Source organism: Pelmatolapia mariae, linkage group LG22, assembly GCF_036321145.2.
Source record: "Pelmatolapia mariae isolate MD_Pm_ZW linkage group LG22, Pm_UMD_F_2, whole genome shotgun sequence".
In the NCBI taxonomy this organism is placed as follows: Eukaryota; Metazoa; Chordata; class Actinopteri; order Cichliformes; family Cichlidae; genus Pelmatolapia; species Pelmatolapia mariae.
This window is the reverse complement of record NC_086245.2, coordinates 18,540,004-18,566,740: the sequence shown is the minus strand read 5'-3', so window position 1 is coordinate 18,566,740 and position 26,737 is coordinate 18,540,004.

Sequence of the window (26,737 nt, the reverse complement as noted above, 5' to 3'; positions counted from 1 at the left end):
ATGTTAAAAAATGGTGCAGGAAGGCATTATGGAAACACAAAATTCAGAATGAAAACTGTTCCACTCGCATGAAAGACAAGAGCACACAAGACAACACACAACCCCCGCTCGCCCAGGTCACGTGTCCTTGTCCTGTCTCATTCCTTTCTGCCACCACAGTAAGAATTTTTTTTATTCTCTACCAATCAAGCCTCCCTACAACCACCCCTGTGCCATTTAAGTATCAGGCCCTCAGGTGGGAGCCTGAGGGATGGAAAAGAAACGTGTCTGCGCGTCTCACGCGTAGGAGTCCACAGCTGCATGCCACGTCTGCTTCCCCTGCCTGTAGACATGCTGCCATTCATCGCCTCATTACCATGGAGGAGAGGAGTAGAGGATGGGTGAAGGTAGGCTGCACAGACTGCAATCAGCTCCCTGTTGCTGTTTTTCACGCACTGCATATCACATTTGAGATTCTGCATGCTCCATAGCCTCCAGTAATAAAAGTTACCATAAGCTGACAAGTAAAACCAAAAAACCAAAAAAACACTTAGCTTGACATGAGTGTTGTGAATCACAAAGTTTGAATAGGCAGGTAATGGAGATTCTGTCGATCTTATATTAATGTGTTATTACGCTCAACACTAAATATCTGTTACAGTATAACAAAATCATTGACATTCGCTGTGATATGTTATGTAAGCTGTTCATGAAGAGAAAACAATTTTTCTACAGTCTGTACTGGTTATAATTATATTTAACCAGGCAGGCCACTCGGGATAACATTAGTTAACAGGAGGTAGCATAAGAATAATGCAGGCGTCAAAAAAACATCCCTATTTTAATTATGAGTTATCAAAACAAGACACACACAACATTCGAAGCCATTTTGTTTATCAGTGACAGGATTTTGTTTAAATACAGTGTCTTAGATGGGTGTCAAAGCATACCAGCTTAGCAAATAATGTAACAAGATGGATTTTCATATCGTGGCGCCTCCTGTGTTTCAGCTCTATTTAAAGTTTGGCCATAAATTAAACAGTAATGCATTATTCATGGCACCACTTCTACACTCTCCTGAGGGAGGAGACTGGGGTGTTGTGCAAAGTGGGGATCTCTCTTCTCTCTCTTCTCTCTCTCTTCCTCTCGTTCGTTTTCCGTGCCGCTCTCTCTCCTTGACAGCTGTCTACATTATCTCGCTAATGGTCTGAATCAATGAGTTGCTCTTACACTCGCACATGTCAAAGCCACAGAACCGTACAGGTCTTTGACACAAAGTTAGCAGCAAATTAATGGTCTCTATGTAATGTGAAATTCAAACAAGCCGAACATTATTGTGGTCAAAACACATTTGATTTGATTTAAATGCTAGGCATCTCTCAACATTTGTTTTCCTTTTATTGTACTTGCGTTGGTTACGGATGCCAGAGGTAACGTAGCACCCTCCATTCAGGCAGAGTAACAAAGAAGTCATATTTCAAATTCATAGGACACTTCTCCCTAATTTACTTGCAAACTGAAGCAAGCTGCAAAACCAATTTGCTCTCAGACTCCTGGTTTTGCACAGCCACGTCCAACCAAGTGTGAGTGATAAACACAGAAATGAAAGGAGGCACGGTATAGAAAGAAAGATACAATATAAAACGAAAATCGCAACGGTTTTCTCAGTGAGCACTGGAGAGCCGAATGTTGTAAATGCGGAGTTGTGAATGTAGCATGGTGTTCCTCTCAGTGGGTGAGAGGTGGATAGTGGACAGCACCAGGCTGCTTACTTGGGTCTACCATTGCTGAAAGGAGGGGGGGGGGCAAAAGTGTTGACAGCAATTTCACCACAGGGTAGGCGCGCACACAGGGTGCCCCAGGTGCCCTGGCCTATACACAGTGTCTGATTGCAGTAAATTGTGGTGCTGTTTTTAGTACACAAACAAAACTTGCTCTGTGTGTGCATTTGTGGAGAACGAAGGAGGGGCAGAGGAGCCTAATGGCGCACGTTAAAAGCTTAATGTGCAAAATGCTACACATATTAAGTTTCTAGTGCATTTCTGAGTTAGTAAATACCACCGGTAATGTGTGCTATTGTTGCTAATATACTTTGAGATTTGAATGAGGTTGTCCATACTGTGGGTGTGGTTTGAAATCTAAACTAAGAGAACATAATTGGTCCGTACTGCAATATTCAGATATGTGGGAAATTTGAGGAGAAAGACAGAGCCGCGTGCAGCTTCAGTTTCTTCATAAAAAACGAATCAAAATTCACTTCTTTGCTACAATCAAACTCTCTGCCTTTTAATCAGACCACAGCCTTTTACCAAAAACTATGACAACTTTAAAAAGTGATTACAGAAATGCATTGTGGGGGGGAGAAATGATGAAGCATGGCCGGTCTAATAAGCTGCGACATCTCATCTGAGATTCCCACTCTATCTAACAGTGCACTTACTTTCCGGAGAGAGAGTATTCTCGTCCTATCTCATCCATCTCGCTTATGCAAATGACTGTCTTAATTTGGTTAGGGCGTAGAGTCATGTGGGAGATAGAAGAAAGTACAATCTTGTTTACATTAATGGGTGATGTTTTCAGCCCGGTTAACCAATTCAGAGGCTCATTTAGTCATGCTGAAAGCAGGAGTGAGAAGACTAATAGAGCACGTTTGACCACAATAAAGAAAGCAACTTGTTTTTCAAAATTAAAGAGTCAAGCTCTAAACAGACATCTAAACAACCCTACAATGTTTGAATTTTCATTTACCTATGTTGTATATGTTTTCCAACTGTGAAGAAGTAAAGTAGAAATCGTCCATTTTAAGCAATGAGCAAAAAAGATCAATAACAGTCTGTAACGTCGCTGTCTTCGCAGCTCATTAAATGTCTTCTGTCATGTCTCACGTGCTGTATATGTGGCACAATGTGACCCTACTGCACAGATAACCATTGAGGCGTGAAAGATTTCTCCACAGAAAGTAACAATAAATGTCTTTTGAGAACAAAGAGCTGAGGCATAACAATTACAGCTGTCACTGACCCTCCTGTGATAACCACACAGAGTAAGAGAGCACAGGAGAATAATTACAGCCAGCTGTATCCCAGCCAGTTTGCAGAGAATGTCCACTCCCTGTGATACATCAGTCTAATTTCTCTCGTTTTTTCTCATACTTTTATAGAAAAAAAGGGGGGGAAAGTAGATGATTGATTTTGCCTTTTTTCACCGGCTCTAACACCACCTCTGGTCAAGGATAGGTGCCAGTCATTTTTCCATGTGATGCTATAATAACATGGTTTATAAAAAAGCAGCATACAGAGATAATTATGTTTGCCAGTCTTTTATAGATGAACATCATTCACACAGATCAAATTTGTGAGCTATGTATCAAATCATCTATCAAATTATGCTTCATCCAGTGAAATCCCAGAAAGCTGATTCTGTTCATCTAGACGTTACTTTTTCAGTGAGAGAAAACAACGCTGATTAAATGATTTTTAAAATTCTTTGAAAAGCTAAAAATATAAATAAATACATTTAATATTCATGTTTCTATATTAAAGTAAACAGTGGAACATTGTGCAGATATTCCCGCCTGCCAGAATTTCTTGGATTTCTTGGATTTCCTGTCACGTAAAAAGACTTTTTGTGATCACATGAAAAATTAAACATAACTTTATACTTTAATAGCTAATAAGTGCAATTTAGCTAATAAATCAAATAATGACAACATTTTAAATCCTTTGTTTTAACATAGTTTGGTGCTTGTCTTTAGAACAGGTAGAATCCAGGCTATCCAGGAAGTCCACTTCATATTCCTCAATGCAGAAACTGCACAAGTTAAAACTGAAGTTCAAAATGAAAGTAAGCAAACTTAACATAAATGCCAATGGGCAATTATTATCCTTCCAGTGCCTGTGCAAGTCCTAACCTTTAACGCCACCACGACGCACCAACTCTCTCTGCAGCAATTTCCTCCGCCACTAGAGCCTGAGAGTAGAGTCACACCAGCACGCTCCACTGGGTCCTGTGAAAGGATGTCCAGTTAGTGTGAAAGGCTGCCTGAGGGTCCCAGTGCACATGTGTGTGGGTATGTGAGTGTGTGGGCAGGTAAGTGGACAGCCACTTTATTGGCTTGTAGCAATGCCAGCTTACTTGTGCACTCTGATGGGTGTGACATTCACCTCGCACGCCGCTGTGGCCATTCAGTCATTCGCTCTCAAACAGCCACATGTTCATTCAACCGTACAGAGGAAAACTCTTGGTTTGTGCTTCTCTCACAAATATTTAGATACTTTTGCAGACAAATACACATGCATGTGGGTTTTTTTTTAATTTTCTTTACTTAGACTTGAGGACTGAATTTGCAGAATTAGGGTTGTATTATGTATTTGAAACTGGTGGCAGCAGAGGGGGGGACACTGATGCCAGGACTTCCACCTTCAATCCAAACAGTCTGTGAAAAAGAAAAGATATCTGGACATGAATATGCAGAACCGGCTGGTGAGAAACCTGACTTTTGGTACTGGAAGCGTTCTGCTTTCTGTGCTCCTAGTTGCAATGCCCATCAGATTGGAGCAGGCTTTTACTGCATGCAGGTAAGAGCAAAAGAAGCACCACATTTTCTTAAATCCTTTTCTAAAGATTACAAAACTAGAAACACTGGCTATTATCAAATACAAGTTTAAGTTTTTATTCAGTTTTTAACTTAACTGATTGATCAAAGGACATGACTGGAAGTCTGGGCTTAAATGTCAGCTGTCTCCACAGAGAGCTCGTAAATACTGACTGATCCTCTGAGGATCAGTCAGTATTTAGGGATAAATTTCCAAACTAGTGAACTATAAATGCAAGTTTGTTGTGTTAACAAAAGCAATGATAAGCAACATGATGTGATAAATACAGCAAATGTAGTTTATGTACAATGTATGTTAATGTAGTAAAGCTCCAGTACTATACATACTTAGACACTGGTAGCTAACCATTACAGAGACATCAAAGTCATAATGTCATCAAACTCCCAAAATGTTAAACTTTGTTGTCTGCCAAAAAATGGCAAATTTTAGGGAAGTGGGTTGAATGTGATGTGTGCCTTATGTACAATTTTCAAAATTAACTCGAGGTACACACTTACACTTACACTCACACTGCACAGCACATGACGTGTGCCCACACACACACAAACACACACACAGAATCCCACCTTGCTGAACTTCTCAGTAAGTCATATTCTGATGCTGTGCTGTGTGTCATTTTAGCAGCCTAGAGGCAACGGCTGAACTCTTCTGATTCGATATGCAAAGAAAATACTTTTGGCAGAAAGAGCTGCAGTTTGGGACCAAACAGTCTTATTCCTCACACAGACATATTTTTGTTATACCTTCAGATCTCCTTCAAGCGTGCTGCTTTGGGCCATCAATGTACATATGAGCTGAAATTCATTCCTTGAAATTCCTCTTGGTTTCACCTCCTGCGGATGCTAAAATGCAAATGAGCAAAAGTTAGAGGAAATAAAGTGATAACGTGAAAAGCCAGAGATGATGGATAGTTCCTTTCATTAAAAAGTAAGTGTGATGGAGCCCTTTGACCAAGCTATTTCAACACATCAGTCATTATTGAGGGCTCATTTGTCAATTTTACATCAACACACGCTAGCTGTTTTCTTGCTTCTCTATGTGTTGTATCAGCCCACGCAGCTCCTCGTAGCCTCGCAGTGTCTCTGTGTGAGCATTGGAGCCATCTGTTGGGGTAAACGTGTTGTCAGAAACAGCGAAAGTGAGATGACAGGGAAAAGACGCTCACCCCGAGGCACTTCCTCTGTCATCACTCCAAGAATCCCACTGTGCAGACCATGAACATTAACTTCCCAAAGCACTCTGGGTAATCACTTTCTGCCTCGCACTAGCCAAAACAAAGATTGCAGGGGATTTTCTGATGCACACAGTTGGCACATGGAGCAGGAACTGACAGTGAATGAACACTTCATTCAAGAATGTTTTATATAAACAGCAAGTGTTGAAAATCGGGGAGATGTGAAATAGACAAAGCGACTTAATTTGGGGAGAGATCAGCATGGCAGATCTTTTGTTGATGCTCATGCTAATGAATGCTTACAATGAAACCATACCAAGCTCTAGTAAGTATTTACGTCCCTGCGGGGCGATATTTGACATCAAAAGGCAATCTGTAGCTCAATGCTAAGTGAGTGTATCAATGCTCTAATCCACTCAAAGTTTATTTTTCTTTTCTGATATAAAAACCAGCAGTATTGAATCATCTGCCACGGTACAGAACTGATGTATGAGTAAACTGACAGGCGGCTGCTGAGGGGATAAACAGGTAGAGAGACAGGAATAAAGACACCCTAACAAAGAGATTCACACACACACACACACACACACACATCCAGCTCATTCAGCAGCACTGCAATTTATTTTCTTCAAACTCCACCTGGACGTGAGACAAATAGAGTCATCTGCCGGCCAGTGAGGTGACTATAATTTGTTTGCCTGCACGACTGTAATATTCGGTTTCTCTCCAGGTTAAAACGCAATTACTTCCTAGCAAACACGACTCAGCTAAATCGGCCACAAGGCCCAGTCCAGCCATCTGCTGCTTTCTTGTATCAGGATGTAAGCATGGCTGGAAAAATGGCTCCCAATTAGACGTTCCACAGACGAGATTATCGGCCCTCGTCTAATGCATGTATACGCGTTTGTATGTCAGCAAACAACCACAAAGCATACAAAGCTCATAAACATGCCTGCCAAAATGTATGCACATACCAAACGCACACACAAGCAGACAAGCATACACATGCAGAGCAAAGCCTCGTGATTTAAAGTCTGCAATCTGGTAGAAAAAGGGAGCAGCTTAGATTTGCTTTCTGTGATAAGACTCGATACATATGGAATGTGTTTTTTCCAAACTCAGCTGGGTGCCCAATCACCTGAAAGTGTCTTCTCTTCAGTTTTTGCTTGTGCAAAACTGTGAACTTCAGCCGGAGAAATAACTTTCGAGCACCGATCTTCCACATCCACAAGAGCCTCTTGCGTCTGCCGATTGCCCTCCTTTCAGTTATTTTGTGTTCACACACCTCCAAAAAAGGTTCCAACATTTTTTTCTATCATATCATTGAGGGGAAATAGAATTTTAAAGATGAGCACTGCGGTGTTGCTGAAATTAACCTTAAATGCTACAACCGAGAAGCTAAAAACATAATTTGTTCATTAGATTTGCAGTGTTGTTTTTAACGCCAAGAATCGGGAGAGAAACACCAGTGGCATGTTGTTAGGTTTTGTTATACATTTGGCACAGACATAAAGAGTCCTCACACTAACAGCAATCAGCCCCAGCACTTCCAGCCCTTTGTGTGTATAAACCAAGGCAAGAAATGGCCCCTTTCTCATCCCAAATTACACCTTCTTTGGGTGCAGCCCATAAAGAAATTAAATAAATACAATATGCAAAACCATGCCTAAGCTAATTAGCAGCAGGCTCCCTCACAATGAATGAAGAATACAATTAATCAGTGTGTGTGTGTGTGTGTGTGTGTGTCTGTGTCTGTGTGTGTGTTTAGGGGGTTGCCGATGAACATATTACTGATGCTCCCTTTGGTTTGGCCCTGTTAATCTTCAGCCCCGTGTTTTTATTTGACAACATTGTTCTGTAAAATGTACATGCTCACAGTTTTGCATACACATAAAAAGAGGCAGTGTGGGTTTATTTTAAATGCCATTCTTACAAAAGATAATGCATTAGGGAAAGTCTGCTATTTTTAATCGCATTTCCATCCCCCTCCCGACCCTGGTGGAGTAACATACTACTACTGTACGAGAGAAGTCTGTTTGTTTTCACATCAAATTTTCAGCTCAGTTCAGTCGCAGCGTGTCCGCAGTTGGACCCTCACCAGATGCAAATCACAATGTAATGATGTGGGCCTATTAATAGATTAGATACAGTTTTGTCTGCTGCAATTTATTAAACATGATTACACATCTTGGCAGCAGTTCCAGCTCTGCTAACCAACCCTGGAATGAAACTTCACACAGTTTGAATCAATTAAGTCATCAGTTTGATTGTGTTTTTTTTTGTTTGTTACAGATCTTTAATTAAAAGTCTTTGTTAATTTATAGAAAGCCCCAAAATAGCCAAGTCTCGTATTGCTGTTGTCATTGCACATGGCAGTAGCGTCTTTCATTGTTAAATGCTAAGAAAAAAATGCTGCTCAAGAAGTCATTCAAGATGAATATTAGCATAAGGCAATATTTTAAAAATCATTTAAAGAGCTTAATTACAAATATACACATGTTCGAATCTTAATTATACCAATCAATTTTAGAAAAGGAAATTAAAAAGAAATAAATCTCAAATCATGACGTTGCCAAAACTACTGCTGTCTGCTGGTAGTCCAAGTCTGGAAACTGACAGTGCATATGAACTGCATCAAAGCCTTCTGCAGTGGCAAAGTGCCACCCGTAACAAAGAGAGCCTTATGGCTAGGCCTGATCTAACATACAGCACCCCCCACCCTCCGAGCTGACCCCTGTCGGCCATCAGCACATCAGAGCAGAGGCAGACAGTGGACAGTGGAAATGCTGGACCTCATCTCACCTCTCAAAGAGCTTTGTGACCCTGTTGCTCCCAGCTGCATTCACTCCGCCTGACACCAAGTTCAAAGTAATTTCTTCTCAGTGTGTGTGTGTGTGTGTGTTTGAGTCTGCCGTGTATGTGTAGGGTGAGAAGAGAAAGTAAATTAGGGGGTTTGCTCAGACTGTTGTGTTTGTGTGCTCATGGGGTTGTGTTCTTTTGTGCAATATCTGCGCACAAAAGCATGTTTTGAAAGACACACTGAAATACATATGCACCTATACAGTATATGTGTTTGTAAGTGTGTGTTATTATTACAGCCTCTGTTTAGCTGAGCTGAACAGCTGTCACAACAGTCTGGTCTCAGGCCAATCCTGCTCTTCTGAAAGGAAAATAGAAATATTCTCCTTTTCAGCAAATCTGCTGCAGAAGAATGATATTTTACATATGCAGCGTACACTTGTTTAAAGGTTCGAGGACATTAATTTCTTCCTTTTTGTAATCGAGTCAGCGTGACATGAACATCCCTCAGGTTTTTTTAAAAAATAAAGAAGTGCTTTTCAAAGAAAGTGAAAAAATAAATAACTTCCATATCTCCTTTTAGATTTGGGTTCTTATCAGGAAAAAAACAAACGCCTTTCCCATGTTGTGTGAGACAAGCCAGAGATAGAAGTGAAAGAAAAAGAGTGGATGAGCAGATGTAGGTTGATGCACCTCAAAGGACTCGTCTTAACCCCATTCTCTCCCCGCCATTTATTTCAGCACAAAGACATTTTCTTCTGTCTACAAGACCCATTTAACACATGAGTGGCAGCGAGCTCGCAAGGGGGTGAAGGTTCATAAAATTGATGTACCTCAACATCAGCTGACCTTTGTCAGACTGTTCTGTCTGCTGATGCTTTCTCTGATACACGCAGCGAGTTTCCTCCAGCTCAACTGATTTTTTTTTTTTGGTGGGGGGGATCTAACATCATCGCTAATGCAGTTCAATTAAAGTCTCCCCAGAATGCGCCGCAATGAGAACCCATTTTGTGCATTCAAGAATTTTTCAGAGGTAACTGATCATATGTTTAAGGGGAGTAAGGCATCAATTTCATAGCAGGAAAATCTGTATGGAGGTGTTTTCAAAGTGGATGGATTTCACAATGTAGATGAAGGCAAAGAGGCAGTCAAAAAAAAGAAAACGCAGACACTATAAAAGCTTTGAAAAGCATTTCCAAAAGAATGGCGGGGTTAAATAATACTTGTCAGTATTGAGCAAGAGTAGAAAACGAAGATATATCATCGAATCGATGCTGACGACGCCGAACACGATGGAATGAGATACTATTTCAGATAAAGTGCTGATTTCTGATCTCTGCAGTGCTTAGTCGGGGCACATTTTTGACACTTCCTACCAAAAGTATTAACTAACTGAAGCTAAAGCACCTCAGCTACAATAGTACAGTTTGTATAAAAGATTTTATTGCATTTTCTTTCTTGTGTATTTCTGTCATTCTATTTTTTGATGCACGAATGCTTTTATTTGCCTTAAAAGTCAAATTTATTTATTTATTAACCCAGATTACTAGTCTCATTTAGACACAACGGTAAACAAGATTAATTGCACTGACTGTCACCTTGAGTTGAATCATTTTCCTTTTGCCTATAATTCATTAAAGATGTAACTTAAGCGTGAGCTCATGTGAAAACTTTGACTGGAGCTGGAACTCACTAAATGTTTTAATGAATTGAAACAAAAACGAGCCAGCGGAGCGAGGACACGCTATCAACTACTGACTCGCCTGGCATTCTTTCACAGCCCACAATAAAGCCCGAGACCTTCCATGTCATTGCCATGAAACTAAAGCTTTAATTTGTCATTGTGTGCAGTGCCAGCAAAACATGCCAGCCAAGGAAATAAATAAGACACAAATGAGTTCCTCTAAAAAGAGCCACGGCGTATAGAAGTGAGCAGAAGCAATTGACAAAACGGTTCTTAATAGGCTTTTCGACGGGGCTGACTGAAATGACGGCTAAATTTCTGCTACCACATCAATTAGTAAAACTTTTCTTTCTCTTGCCCTCTTTCAGCTCTGAAAAGGCTATGAAATTGCCACCGCCCGGCACAAAAAGAAAAGCCTTTTATTACGCTTGCCTTTCAAACAGGCTGTCGACAAAACAAGTTTTCTGCCTGCAGTAGTGAGCTATTTGGGACCTGAGAGGGAGGAAGACACAGCAGTCACAGCATCTTTCTGAAACAGCTTGAATAAAGCGTGGCAGCATTTGCATCAATGTGTCTTTTCCCCATATGGTGCTCTGAAGATAACCCATGAACCTACTTCCATCTGCAGAAGTCACACTGATAAGTTTTCTTTCTAATCAACCAGATGATTACATCACTTGCCATTGCTGTGCGACCGAAAAGTTAAACTTGTGTTTCGATTCAAATGCTTTAATTTAGTGCTAGTTTACTTATTCACGAGCAGTGTTGTGGAGTTTATAACACTCTGTCACTCTGATATTGTTGCCTCACTGGTGCAGAATCTCTCATTTTAACCTCTGCTTCAGCATCCAGGCCATCCAGCACAGCTCTGGTTAATGCTAAAACAGGTGATGCGGACATGTGTCCCACAGGCTTTGTGCCCTTGTGCCTCTCTACCACCGCCAGCTCAAAGACGGCAGAGAGCGCTGATGACATTAGACTACTGGGGCCATGACCAGCTGGCCACCAGCTCCCAGTGGCCCTCCCAGCCCCAGGACAAGCATGAAAGGGCCCCTCAGTCCTCCAGGGAGTGCTTAGTGTCTTGTCGAGCATTGTGGCCCTAATGGTCCCCCACAGCCACACTCAGTATTCATAGCTGGCCATTATACTCAAGCGAATCCAATCGCTTTGCCACGCCTGTTGGAGTCAAGAGGGAACGTCGCCTCCTGTTGAAACTATGGCACTGGGCAGATCTCTCTCTCCATCTCTCTCTCTCTCGGACATTGGTTTAGTTCACTCTGCGTCCTTCACCTCTCCTCTATTTCCTTTCTAATTTCAGAGCTCTTTTGTTTCCTGACTTCTCCCCCTGCCTTCTCTTTCTCTGCGGTCAGCTGCTGGACTGTATGGGGTTGACAGGACCCTCCAGGCTCACCAGTAGTCGCCACCTGTCCAGCTTCGAGAAGATGAAAGGTCAGACAAAGACACAGCAGACATCCATAAGTCTGGAAGGGAAAATAAGATCCTAAGAGGCTGCTCTGAGCGCCGAGCTAAATTGATTTTTCACACCATTTTTTCCTTTTTTTACAAGCTAGAGATCAGCTGTTTTTTTATGGTCTGTATGTAAATTATGATTTGCATTGTTTTGTTTTTTTTATTTCTTTGTTTGTTTGTTTTTTGCATGACAGAAATGACACAGAACCGAACGAGAGCAGTAACAGGATGCAGCTATGTCGAGAGCTGTAAACTTTCATTGAGGCTGATTAAAAGCTCACAGCAGCATACATAACTAATTCCTTCCTCGGATCACACGCACTGCAACGTGTAGCTAACCCCTAACGTGCAGCAGTTCTTTAGTGTACAAACCACAAATCTTCAGTCTCAAAGTCACCCTATCAAAGCTGTTATCAGCCGAGCTGGGAGGCACTTTGATGTCCCAACTGTCTCTCAGGTGCACACGGGCCAATTAGTGTGAGTTCTCTTTGTGTAGAGGTTGTACACAAGTGACCTGATGCTTGATGTCACTGGGAGTTCAAAGGGCTGACAGAGTCAAAGAAAATCCCCGTGGGGCCTACATGAGTGAGAGTACAGCCTCTGCTATGCAAACACAGCACCCCCCCATCCCCCTCCCAAAGCCCCGGAGCTCCAGGCAGGGGAACAATATCACGTCGAGCCGGTGAATTTCTAATGCAGACAGGAGGAGACATGTGCACGTACACACACTCTCATGAACACCAGAACACAAGCATTAAAGTACACACACCTACCTAAAAGACACACGCACACACAGAAACACACGGAAAGAGATGAGGAGAAGACTTGGAGATTAATTCAGGTTTGTGTGCAGGGAGGCAGGTAAAGAGTGGATTGAAAGAGAGTTGAGAAAGATTTTGTCCATAGGGAGGAACGATAGGAGAGTCAGAAATACAGTTTGAAAAGTTGGGTAACTCATATCGATTGAACACATGGCTTCAGAGAGGGGAAACTTTTTATTATCTGTCTGTAGTGCGCCTTGTAGAACTGTGCTGCAGTAAAAGTCATTTAAGGCAGGAAATGTCCTAAATATCCCGAGTTCATAAAACTCGGAAGCTTTAGTTAGAAAGATTTGATCTATGACAAAGACCAAGGAGAACAGTTTATCTCATGAAACACCAGCAGACCGGCTAAATGGGTAACCATTAAAACAAAAATCCCTCTTCTGGGTGAGGACCCTGATTTTCAAAGAATCATCGCTGTTATTTCTGATTGTATTATTTTTTTATTTTCTTCAGATTGTTGTCATGTGGGACTGCAGGCAATAAAAGTTCAAGAGTCTTCTTCAAATTCTTTCTACTATTGCAGTCTCTGGGTTGTATTCAAAACCAAAGTGGCTAATGAAAACTGTATTAGACTTTGTGATTGTTTGCTGTGCTTGCACAGTATAAGGGAAACACACTGGCCCGCCCAGCCAGAGCTGATGGTCTGATAGATCCAATAGGAAAATGTGGTGAAAATCCTCAATATTACAGAACAATATGACACAATGATGCTAATATTATATTAGTGTGATATGGAATCATTCTTTCAAATCTTTTTAAGGAATCACATTAATGCTTCCTTCTTTTTCTTTGAAGGAAGCTTTCTTAAATATGGCAAAATAGCTCTTGTGTTATGATTAGCATAGTTATGCTACCTCTGGCTCGGCTTAAGACTTTGGGTTGTAAACAGAAACACTGCCTCTGAGCCCTGGATGCTTTCATATATAGATGCTTAACAGGCAAGGAAGGCCTCATCTCCTTTGCCTACGCCCCAAAGCAGCTAAACTGTAAGTGGGTAAAGGTTCCAGTTTGTGTTAACTGTGGCTGTTCTAGATCAGATTTGGTTCTTATCTATTCAGATGGCTTTTAGATCCACCAAGTGTCAGATCAAGTGGTGATTGTAGGGACTGTTGAAACTGTTAATGGACAAAAATTCAGACCCACTAACTTGACCACTGGAACATCTGTTTTTTGTATCGCTCTGTCTTTTTTGAGTCCATCAGTTTTGATTATTTTACTTTCACACAGCGAAAAAGGTCAAGTGAGGCAAAGACCTAAAGGAGTCTCACTAACTGCTTAGTGTGTTGAAACACTTCATTTGATTGCGTTTGCAGAAATCAGTAACAGAAGTGGATGTTATTAAATCAAAATTGCTAGCACTTGTCCTCACATGCTGTTCAGATCAAATTTCACCATTTTGCTATTTGACAACAGTAAAAATAAAAAGCCCTAAATTTTATTTTATTAGTCTGAAATTTGAGGACTCTTCTTAAAATGACCCAAAATACACAAAAAATTATTGATTCTTTTTTTTTATATTATACTGTTGTACATGTGCTAAATTTTGTCACTGTGGTTGTTCTCGGTTTTATTTAACTTGTATGTATTCGGATGTTTTTTAGATCCATCAAGTGTCAGTCTCACTTGGACTCAATCAAATTCTTGAAACTGTGAAACTGTACATGCCATGTCTGTGTGTATTTTTTATGAGATACTAGTGACAGAGTTCAGGAGGACTGTCTGTGTTCCTGTAACATTTGTTCAGGTTCCCAAGTGCAGAGACATGCACCTGCTGGTCTTTGAAGGGTCGTGGGACAATCTTCTATGTTGCACATGAGGAACAAACGTCATACAGAGATTAATGGATGTGTTGACAAAGACATGAGATGTGTCATGGTCTGTGTGAGCAGCTGGGTGTGGCCTGTATGGATCCCTGCCTCCTGTACCATCCTCTGGCCGAGCCTACCATCCTCTCACCCGGGCAGCGCACCTGGAGTTAATTCATGGCAATCAATGGAGGGTATTTATAGTCAGCTTCACCATCGCCTAACCGCCAGTTCGTCAACCCACCTAAGTTGGTAACAGGCTCACACTCTAGCTTGAGATCCAAGTTCTTGTATGCTTTCCTTGTCTTTTTTGCTCCCAGCTCCACTGGCCCACTACGCCACGAGACCATCACTAAGATTCTGGTCACAAACCCTCACAGGATTTTCAGCCACACTCCAGGGAGTATCACCAATCGCACTAACCTGCCCTCCTGCCATCACCACCCACGCGGGTCCTGGAATACTCAGGCCAGACCTTCTTAACACTCCTCTGCCAGTCACTCGGACCTCTGCCTCCCCCTCCAAGCCTCAGCCTCCTCCTGCCCAAGTAAGCCACTCCATCTCAGTATCCACGACAACCTCTGGCCCAATCCATGCACCCACTAACACCACCTCTCTCTCTTTCTCTGGTGCTCCCGGCGAGCACCACGCCAACAGTCACCGCTTATGTCATGTACCTCGGGCTACCACGCTACAATTCTCTACCTAGTATTATATTGTTTATCAAGATACGCCAAGGTTCTAGGTTTTGTTTCTCCTTGTCAGTCCTGTGTCGTTGTAAATAAAAGCTTCTTTGGTTCAACTGTTCTGCCTCCTCACTTCTATCCCGCACTTGAGTCCAGTTCTGGTACAGACCTCTGGCCCCCTTGACAGAGATGTATGTGAGGTAGACAGAGTGTTTGAAGTGGACAGAATAAAGACTACTTATGCATTCTAAATAGATCTGTAATTCAAAATTTCGTATAAATACTTATTATGAGGGAATCCTTGGCCCAGGTCAAAACTGACCCAATAACATAGTGTGAACATAAGAAAATTGAGCAGTATGTGAGGGTAAATATGGAAGGGTTAATAAAAAGATTGGTCAGCCGATGGGTTATTTGGTAACAAAGAGCTGCATACAGTCATTAACTGACATACAGTGTTGGGAAGGTTACTTTTAAAATGTATTCCACTACAGATTACAGAATACATGCCCCAAAATGTATTCTGTAATGTATTCCGTTACGTTACTCAATAAGAGTAACGTATTCTGAATACTTTGGATTACTTAACATATTATCATGCTTTTTTACAACTACGTGAATGTACTATTGCTGTGTGATTTATTAGTATTACTGAAGGTTACTCGCCATACCAATACCAACTAGATATTTAAATCTTAATATAAAACGAGTAACAGTAGGGTAACATTAGGTAAGGATGCACTTATTGCAGCAATCTCGTATTGAAAACTATTCCGCGCGTATATAAATCAGGTCCGCGGCTCCGAACCGTAGTAAAGGGACCTCTGGCTAATACGGTGGGTTCCGTGTCGGGCTCATAGCTGAAAACTAGCTTTACTTTGTTGTCTGGGTCAACATTGCTAGCGAGAGACAGAGAGAGGAGTTGAAAGGCTGCTCCAACGGAACTTATTGTTTCGGAGGAAAACACGAAGAAAGCCGAGTCTTAATAGCCTGGGCTCGTCAGGCACTCTTTTTAGCTGCAGTGGTTATTATTATATTTACTTGCTAACTCCTTTACTTTTTCTCCCTCCCTGGCGCTCACAGACACATAACGGGTATGGCAGTCCATTCTCCCTGCAGCACGGACTACACTGCCCATAAGGCTACATTCTTTAGGGCGATGCCTGTAACACTCTGCCTATTGCCTTCATATTAAATAATTTTTTTAAATATTTCTTCACGTCATTATGAGACGCGAGATTGAGACACAGGCATTTGAGCCTCTTAATGTGTGTTATGTTTGGGTTTCCACCGGAATTACCAAAAATAGAGAGGGGATAGCCTAACATATGAAACAGGAAAAGACCGCGTGTAATCCCTTTATTTCAACAAAGTAACTGTATTCTGAATACCCCCTTTTTAAACGGTAACTGTAGCGGAATACAGTTACTCATATTTTGTATTTTAAATACGTAACGGCGGTACATGTATTCCGTTACTCCCCAACACTGCTGACATACTAGTATGTAGGAGTACCTAAAGGAAATTCATTAGTTATTTTTTTTCTTCAAAAAATACAAAAATAAAATTACAATGGCTTAAAGACTGTATTTTAGCAAATACAGCCCCTCTTTTTGTCTCCACATGGACTGTCATATGCAACCAAAACCTGGTCAGATGTGATTGGTCAGTAGAACTCAGCCTACAAATAGATTGCATATGTAAACCAAAAAGCCTCTGGTATCACAGATATAAAGTAAAACTTCACAGAGATTCTTGGTAGTTAATTATACATGTGGTGTTGTGTGAACAAAAGCATTTCATCTGCCTCAAAAAATATATACTGCTCAATTTTTTACCTGCGTTGAGGTGCAGCCAAGTTAGTTTTCTTATGAGACATCAAGCTGTACTCTTGTTTATATCCCTCATCCAACCAAAACAAGTGTACATGTATGCGTCTACGTGCACATTTTTAAAGGGTTGTAGCAATCCCAGTACCGAAAATACTGAAATCGGACTGCCAACAACATACCCAAAGACAGGAACACACAGACTCACTCTCAAGCAGGATGTGAAAACAAACAAACACACATACTGACAGACACACACTTCATGTTCCCTCTCAGTAGTATGGATAGGAAGTTGGCCCCCTGTAGCATTACCTGCAGCCAAGTCAGAGGGCACCATTAAAATTCAACATGCTTTCGCGAGCCCCCCCATGACCCAGGAAATGTTTAGCATTCTGCTCACACACCAAACACCAACAGCTAGAGCTCACACAAACCCTCCACATCTTCTAGCTTGCTCTCTGAACAGAAAAATATTGTGAATTCCAGTCTAAGTGCATTTGTTTAATATAAAAAGAGATATTTTGCTGTTAGCTAAAGGAATTTGTATTGTGCGAAGGGAAAAAAAATCTTTCTGTTTACATCTGTCTCTTTCTCATCTTTTCTTTCTGAGGTTCAAGGACGTTGCACTCCGTGACAGCACAGAGAAAAACTACCACGCCATGCCTCAACGTTTTTTTTCTCCTATTATTAAGTGTCCTATTTCATAAAACATTTCTCTACCTTCTGCAATGAAGTGAGGGAAATAAATAACAAGGCAGGAAAAGCATGTGGGGGGAAGTGACACAAAGGTTTACAGCAATTGTTGTGATTCCCCAGAGACTGAAGGAAGAAGAAGAAAACACTGGAGCTAGAGAAGGAGCAGGACAGAGCTGAGGAGAGACGGGTTAGCCAAACCAGGCGGCGTACAGAGTGCAAGGGGGCTTGAGCTGATTATGTGAAGGAGTTTGATTTGAATTTAAATGATGTTAATACAGAAAAAATATTAATAAACCACAAAAATGTAAAGGCTGTTTTGTTGTTTAGGAGACAGGGTTTAGGAAAAACTGATTTAAAAAAAAAATACTTAATGGATAACTTGGATTTTATGTAGTAATCCCAGCCCAGCTAAGCCAGGTGCTAACTGTTTATGTGATTAGACAGCTTGGCCAGATTAGCTTCCTGACTCTGAATTTTAACCTCTTGAATGTTGAAGAAACTGTGGTTACCATTACACAAGGCCAATGTTAACTCAGGTGTTTAAAAGAGAGACTTTAGGTAACAATTTTACAGCTCACTGTTGTTGAAGAGGTGGAAGAAATGTTCATGTCTCTAAAACAACCAAAAATTTAACTTTGTGTTTGCTCAGCTGATTTTCCTCTGGTCATCCTGTTAGCAAACATCTTTTGGGGCATTTTATTGAAGCTGCTTCAAACTGCATACAGTTGCTGCAAGTATGCAAACTACTTTGCAACCCAGTCTCATCTGTTTTGTTGCATTTCTGACTCAAAGTTTCATGTTTTTTGACAACAAAGCGTGCTCTGACCTTCGAGGGTCACTTCCCCAACGTGTGGCTGCTCCTCTTGTGTTTTGCCTTTGTGTGGAACAATGGGTAGGTCCCAGAACAGAGTCATGCAGCCAAATATAAAATTACCGCAGATGGAATAATGATACTAAAACTCTTTAAAGTGGTCATAAAATTCTTGAAAGTCACAAATCACAAAAAGACGTTGTGCATTTTAATCATGTTAAGGTACTGTAATTATGTATGTATGGCATGTAAAAATCATTAAAAGACATCTGTGGTAGAGCAGAACTGAGAAGGAAGTAAGAGGAATAAGTGCATAGGTAACAAAGGAAAATCCATATAGTGGAGGAGAGAACACACCGAGATAACTCCCTGCTGCAAACAATTAAGGAACTTAATGTCCATTTACCAGCAAAGAAATAGAACATTTGAAGGGCTATTATGTGAGAAATCAATGACCTTGATGATGAAAAAAAAATGTTACACGAATAAATCACTACAGTTTATTTGCCTTGTGTTTTCTGCTAACAGGAAATACCTGTAAAATATCCTTACATAAGTGACACAGATGCAGCTCAATATATCAGAGAAGATGCTTTTCTCACAGCTTTCCTGTGTGTGTGTTTATTTCTAGAAAAAAATGGTAAATTTTGCTCCATATTTAGATCATTTTTCTTTTTTAACTTTTTTTGGATGTCTCCTCAATTATGTGTTCTTTTGACAGTTTCTTTACATACACGTGTATGTGCAGGTGTAGATTTCACTCTCTTTAATATATTTATTTCTGCCCATAACTGGAAATGCATTTGATTCTTAGCGAACACACATTCATATCTCTGCAGCTATTTATCGAGGGTGCCGAGCAGATGCAGCATTGCAAAGAATTCATTCTGTCTGGCAAGAAAAAAGGAGGGAGAGGAGGCACTCATGAAGATTTCAGCAGACCTCTGTACCTTTGAAATAGTTCTTTTCAAAAGCAGCATAGCGTGTATCCATACATATTTCATCTCTATTGCTCTGTGCATGCTCAGAGAGGCAATGGGAATTATTTATGTGGTCCAAGAAGAGAGGGAGATAAAGGAAAAGGGGGAGAAAAAGAGAAAGGAGCAGACAGACAGGTCCGACACCATTCAAAAGAAACTTCATCGCACGTTACGCGGGGCAGAAGCCAAAGAGATACGTGCTCAACTAATTAAACATCTAAATGAAGTCATTAAGTCTGTGGCCTTTTTTATCCAACTGCCTCTGGTTAAAAATAATTAAATCTCCCCTAAGTTGCGCTCTGATGCTCTCTCTCTTTGCTTCTTTCCCCTCCACACCTTTCTGCAGCTTTGTTTCGTAATACAACTAAAAAGACGTTGGCAACGAGCCCAAAAACACACTGCTGCATGCTGCTCACCTCATACTGCGGGCGATTTGCATGCCATGCTGGCACTCGTATAAACAATCACGCAGGTTGATGCTGCGTGGTCTTTACTCAGCTCAGGGAGACGCTCTTGCAGGCCACTCACGATGTGTCATTAAAAAGTGCAAACTGCACAGGCCAGTTCTGGGAGAGGTGGTGGAGAGGATTCATATAATCGTGCGCTGGGTTTGCACGTGCTTTGGATGTTTGTTGAGTCCTTGCATGTGTGTTCTGTGGCGAATGCTTGCATCATCTGCTGACTTCTACGTGACTTGTCCAACCTGTGACTCTGCAGCGGTGGTTCTGGATGGGGAGAGAATAGCATACGTCTATAAATCTGTATGTGTGTGAAGGTTTAATGTAAGTTCCAGTATGTTACTGGATCTCACTGGTGCGGAAAGGTTGTGGTAGAGATGTTTGCTCAGGCTGCAGCAGGTCTGTCTGGTGTCAAGTCTCAGGATGGCTTTGATGGACAGATTTTATATCAGTATCTTCTTCCATCTCTTATAATGGCACAAGAAAGTATTAAAATACACTTCTTCTCTAACACTTTCCATTTGCATGTCTCTGTTTGTCTTTTTCTTTCATTCCCATTTCACCTGGCCTCATTATAGCCTGATACATCTATTCTCTGCATCACAATGATCTCCATAGTTTCCATGTTTTGCTTAGAAGTCCAGCTGAACTAATTATTTCTTCTTCATACAGTACAGGGTTTTTTTTAAAATTAAAGTCAAATAAATACTCTGAAGTGGGAATCGACTCGCTGAAGGATGTTCAATTTGCCAATACCAAAGAGCCGAATCACTGCGCGCCTCACAGCCATGACATTAACTTACTGAGTGGTAGAGAACGAGACAAAAGGATAAGGATGTGTGTCTAAAGTGGGTGGGTGGGGGTAGGTGGCGGGGGGGCATATTTGTCAATTAGTATGCAAATTCATGCGGGTGCCTCCCTCAGATATCCAATCAGGCTGTCATCTCAGCAGGGGGTGTGATTATGAAGTCCCTATGAAGTGTGGCTCTTGGGCTGCTATGCAAAATAAAGGACAGGGGCAAGCCAGAGACAGGCTTACACACTGTTTGGATGACCGCTCATTGTTTGGGGGTTCACATCAGAGATGAGCGTGCATGTGTAATCTTTGTATCATGACTGATGCAACCTATGTACATGCTTTGAACTTAACCAATTTGAAGATTTGTCTTTGCTTTAAAGTCTCTTGAAAAGCATGCATCGTTTAAGGGCGTTATTGTTTACCTTGAATGAAGCACCTTCTTAAATTCCATTCATATGCATGAACATGCTCGAAAATACACCCTTTTCTTTACTATATAAGAAAAAAGGAGCTGCAGCATCTTTCTTTCTTCGACCTTCTCTTTATCACTTCCTCCTCCTCTCCATTTCTTCTTTTGTCACTGTGTGTCACTTTGCCTTGAATCATTTGTGGGCATACCTGCATCAGATGTACACACTTCCTGCGTGTTTGTGCGTGCGTCACGGCTGTCACCGCTCACTCTGCCTGTCACCGTGGGGGGAAATGGCTTGTGAGAGATTAAAGCTTTGTCTTGTCATAATGAAAGGTTAGAGCTGCACAGAGATCTGAGTCCAATGAAATGAGAGGGACAATACAGACAGAGAGACAGACTGAGGGGAGAGAGAGAGAGAGAGGGAGAAAAGGAAAAAATAACAGGGGCGGTGGAAAATGAAGATCAGAGGCACTCAAGCATCACCCTGGTGGAGTCTCGCCATTTTTCTCCATGAAGTCAATCAGGCGAACGACAGACTGCCACTGACAAATGTTGCCTCAGAGTTCTCTTTCTCTGTCTTTTCCCCTCTGCCATTGTTAAACCCACAGATCAAGACGCGAAAACTGCTATCCAGCTATCTCAACTGGATAGATGAGCAGAAATGGCAATTACAGAAAGAAAATAAAGTCCATTTCCACAGAGCACGGAGCTTTCACCTGCTTTAATCGTGTCCTTCAGAGCATCTTTATATTTTGAAATTAATGTAAAATATTTTGTCTTTAAATTCTTTTAATATGCACCTTACCTGCTTGCATATTATGTTATGTTATGTTATGTTATGTTATGTTATGTTATGTTATGTTATGTTATGTTATGTTATGTTATGCATTTTTTGGCATTCTTTATCACTCTGCCAATTTATCATGTGAACCCTCTAATAGTATACCACAGCTCCCCCTAGTGGAAGGGACAGATCCAGCCAACAATGAAGAAGACTGGTTCTTTTCCTGAGTTACCCAACAACTGACTGTAATAATGCTGATCACCTTTATTTTTCTAAGTGTGAATCAGCAGTCCTATAATTTTAGAATTGATTTTCTTTTTGTTTCCTTTTTGTTTTAATTCAATATTATATGTTTCAAAAAGTTGTAAAGCTTAGCTGCAAACAACATGAATCATGAGGGCTTGTGATTACAAAATAGTTGACTTTTATGAGCATGCTCATGAGTGCTATCCACGCTTCTCAGCTTTGACTGTGACAGTGTTAACAGCAGTACCCTTCACTTACAAAGTGGTGTACACAAGCTTTTCAAGGGCCAGAGTGGAAAATCCAAAAAGGGCACCTCTTCTTTGCACATGGTTCAGTTTTGCCCTGAGGGGTGACACCAAAGTGGTGCTTGAGCTAAACACGGGGACTTTTGGGACAAGCAGAAGGGCACTTCAACTGATCAGAGGGACACTTGGATAAACAGGGGCAAGAGGGATGGATATCCAGAGAGAGAGGAGTCTCCCTGTGACACTCAGCCAGCCCTTCCACTGTGACATGGGGGCAAATCAAAGAGCAGCAGCAGGGCACAGTCATTTTTAGTTTTAATAAACATTTTTGAAAATAGATATAGACACTCTGATGATTTGTGCCAAAAGTGACGCATAGAGTCTACTACACACATTACTGTTACACACACAGCATTTTTTTTTCAGTATGTGTCTACTGTTATGGGGAAATGTTTGTGTGATGGCAGCCTTGACTGCAGTGTATGACTTATTGTGCTTTCATATATATGCAAGAATTTAAGGTTGTTGTATTTTTAAACCTTTGACCTTGTGTAGCACATGTTTTCAGAGTCACTGAAGGTCTAAAGGATACAGACTTCTCCTTCCATCATAAGCTGTTAGAAAGGAAATTTAAGATTCAAGAACAGTTGAAGGGCAAAATGCATCATCTTTCCACAATAGCCAGAAGATGATATCCCCGACAGTGCCTGAGACTAAGACACGTACATACATGTACATGCATGCACGCACAAACTCGTGTAAGCATGCATACATGTATACACATCTACAAACTACCACCGGTCTCCCACAGAGGAGGAGAGAAACAATGTGTCCCAGAAAAGCCAAAAAGATACCTCATGTCCCAAAATGCCTCAGGCTCTGTACCAAGAAGTGAGCATTTCCAGACCTCTGGCTGGATCCTGCTGTGCTTCTGGGCACTCGGTACCCAAAACAAGGCTGTTGCAAACACAAACAAATGAACTGTGGCAACTGAATTACACACAAGTGACTAATTTCGTCCCCTTTGCTCAGTTCATTTGGAATAAAATCAACTGGAATCAAAGAGCATCGTAAATTTAAGGTAAGTGTATTTAAATCCTATCTAAAAGACGCCAAGCAGTCATTCAGTGTGAAAATATGTTTATCTTGTCAGTGCATGCCACTAAAACCTATGGGTCACTTTAAAAGCAGGTATTAAAGCCCTTTTCCACCCAGGTAAAAATCTTTGTTTTGGATGTAGAAAGCAGCATTTGACACATCCTCTTGCTGCCATTACTCCTTCAAGTGTTTTTTTTTTCCTTTTCCTTTTATTGTTAGTGCAAATTGGCCTTCACAGTGTCAGTTTAGCAACACGGGAACCCAAACAAGCTTGTATAATGCATTGGCCACCGCTGGCACCGTGGCTAGCTTGAGCAGCTAAAAAGAGAAAAAGCTGGCTGTTGTCTCTTCTATTCTGCTCTGCACTGGCATTACTATTTTACAAGCAAGTAGGCTCATTACAGAACCATATGCTTGGTAACGATGAAAGCTGTGGGTGCATCCCTTGTATGAGCTGGGATGCTTAAATTATTAAATACACCGCCGAGGCTTGATTCAGATGTGGCAGGCAGCCCAGTTCTCTCCTACACACACACTCACACAAACACACAGAAATGAATAAAGGCACAGGGAAAAACTTCAAACACCTTTCCTGTGCATTTAGTGTAATGAACAATGCCTTAATTGAGATTGGCTAATTACCCAATTTCAAGATAATTAATATGATCCTAATTAGCATATGTAAATGGGACGTTGCATAATTGAGAATCCCTGTTTTGAATTAGATGGCTCTAAAGTGAACCCGCACGTGAAAAGGTACAAAGCAGCTATTAAGAGTTTGATGCCGCATTAAAACAGGCCATCATTCAATGTGCACTGATGAAATGCTCAGCTTCACGCAGATGTTCAGAAACATTATGGAATGTCGTTGATTATTGTTGATATGTTTTTGGGACATTGCTAATTAGAAGTCATTACCTACTTATCACTTTTGTGCCACTACTTAAGCAGGAATGAAAACAATCTTGGAGCTGGAAATTGGCGTTCATGTGCAAAACTGGCGGCGTGCACATTCAGCACCGAGCTCATCTGCGTCCTTGGAGCTTTGTCAGCAGAAGCGTTCCTGCAGCCAAGACGTTCTCAGCAAGATCCTATAGTTATTATTACGGAAAATGCATATTTGGCTGCGTGCGTTGCTAATCAATTAATGCAAATGCTGCTAGTTAAAAATGAACATTCTTGTCAGTATCTTCACATGTGTGAAATATTGACAAACTGCCATCCTGTGCCTGCTATTAAAGGATATTACACACAAATAGGTGAGGCATGTTTGAAGCTCTGTCTCCCTTAAAGGCTACAAAAACAGTAAAGCTGTATATGTGTTTAATCTACTTAGTCCGATACATAAGGCATGCTTTTCATTTATAATTTTGTTACCTTTTATGTATGATTAGGTTATTCATTGAAAGTGCTTGTTTGTTTAGTATACGTGCAAAAGTCTCACATGCAGCGAGGAAAAGCTGATGCAGCTTTGTCTTCCTACAGTTTGGACCTGATGTCGCCTAACGACGTGGGTTGTCTGACCCCTCAGTGGTGGAATGACATGTTGTCCTTGGTGTGAGATAATATTGATCTGGTAGCAAGTGGCAGTTGACTGAGCAGGCCTGGGGGGCGAGCAGTAATGGGAGGGCCAGAGGGTGTGAGGGGGCAACCGAGCACCTGGCTCACCCAGCTGGTAGAGAGGCTCCTTAGGCATACAGAGGACCCTGGCTGGCTGGCCCACTGGCTGGCTGGCTGGCTGACACCCACGCTGAGCCACACACACAAACACATACACACATATAGACAGATAATACACACAGCACAGACAGAAATGCACATACTCCTTTCTTCTGTCTATCTCTCTCTGGCTCTCAGTCACTCATACACTCCAGGCCCTGTCCAGACTTGTGGCATCAGTGCTGTCAGGACACAGGCCTCCACGTTGGATTCAATCAGCAGCATTGTCAGTCAATGGCACTTGTGCATACACGCACACAGAGACACAAAGACACACGCACGCTAACATACACACTCAGGCAGCGGCTGCTTTCCGCCTTGGCAGAAGGGGAGCATGTTGTCCTTCCAGTGTGATTTCCTCTTTTTCCCTCCCGCCTGCCATCTCTGTTCCCTCTGCCCTGTCAGCTTTGCCCCTCTCCTTGTCAGTGGCCATATGGCTACCCCCCTCGCCCCTCTGTGTGATCCCCTAGACTCCTTCCCCATGCCTCATCCCCCTGTTGGATCTTCACTGACAGCTCTAAATGCACCACTCACCCTCAAGATCATTGGACTTACAAAGCAGGAACAACACTATAACCACTGAAAGCATTCAGTTTGTTCAGGTTTACAGATGATCCAGAGGTTTTCTTTGTTAATATTCTGCTGCTAAACATATGTTAAATCAAGATTTTGGCCACTGTTTTGTAGATAATGACAAATACTGAATAAGAGCTGAACGATGTTAGATTAACTAAAGCTACCAGGAACACTGACCAAAGAATATCCTCCATTGTCTGGTGCTAGCATCAACCTCTTTAGGACTTGTTGGGCCTCTTTGGGACTCGTTTTCACAGGGAGCTGTGTGTGAATGTCTCTGTGTAAGATGGAAAATCAAACTGTGATGGAATGCCATAGCCCACACCATAATAAACACTGTGACAGGGTCTTTCTGATCGCTCACACGGTTATGGGACAGAGAAAGAGACAGACGAAGAGCAACATGGACTGCCAGTGTCACTACTGCCGGCCAACAGATCTGCCATCAAGACTAGGGGCTGTAAAAATGTGATTGCTAAAAGCTAATGTCAAACATTATGTTGAGCTGTCATCTGCTATTAGAGTGGATTATTGCCACTGTCTTGACTCCAAGAAGGACCCGGTGAAAGGAAAGGATAGCAAAGAAATGATGGGAGAGCATGATGGAGAGCACACAAAAGGTCCTCCTGACAGCAAAATAGTCAAAGAGTGGAGAGCAAAAGACATTTTTGATGTCTAGATGTCCTTCAGACATTCAAAATGTCTAAACAATGAGGAAGTTTCATGCAGCCCAAGTGGTGACAGGCTGAAGACTGCAGCACATAAACTTTAAACTGCAGTGATCAGCGCTCATGGCTGAAGGCACTGCGCTCTTAATAACTGTCATAGTCTATCAGACCGAGACTGAGTGATTGCTGGTAACAAGATCCTTAAGTCCTAATGGCCTCCAACTAGTCTCAGCCCTCAATGAAGTTGAAAATCTAATTTGAGAAAAAATTTGAAATGTGGAGGTTACAATTGTTTTTTCAAGACAAAGTGCCACGGTCGCTTTACCCTCTGAGTTAGTGAAATCGTACCTCAGTCACACAAAAAGAGTTTAATTGTACA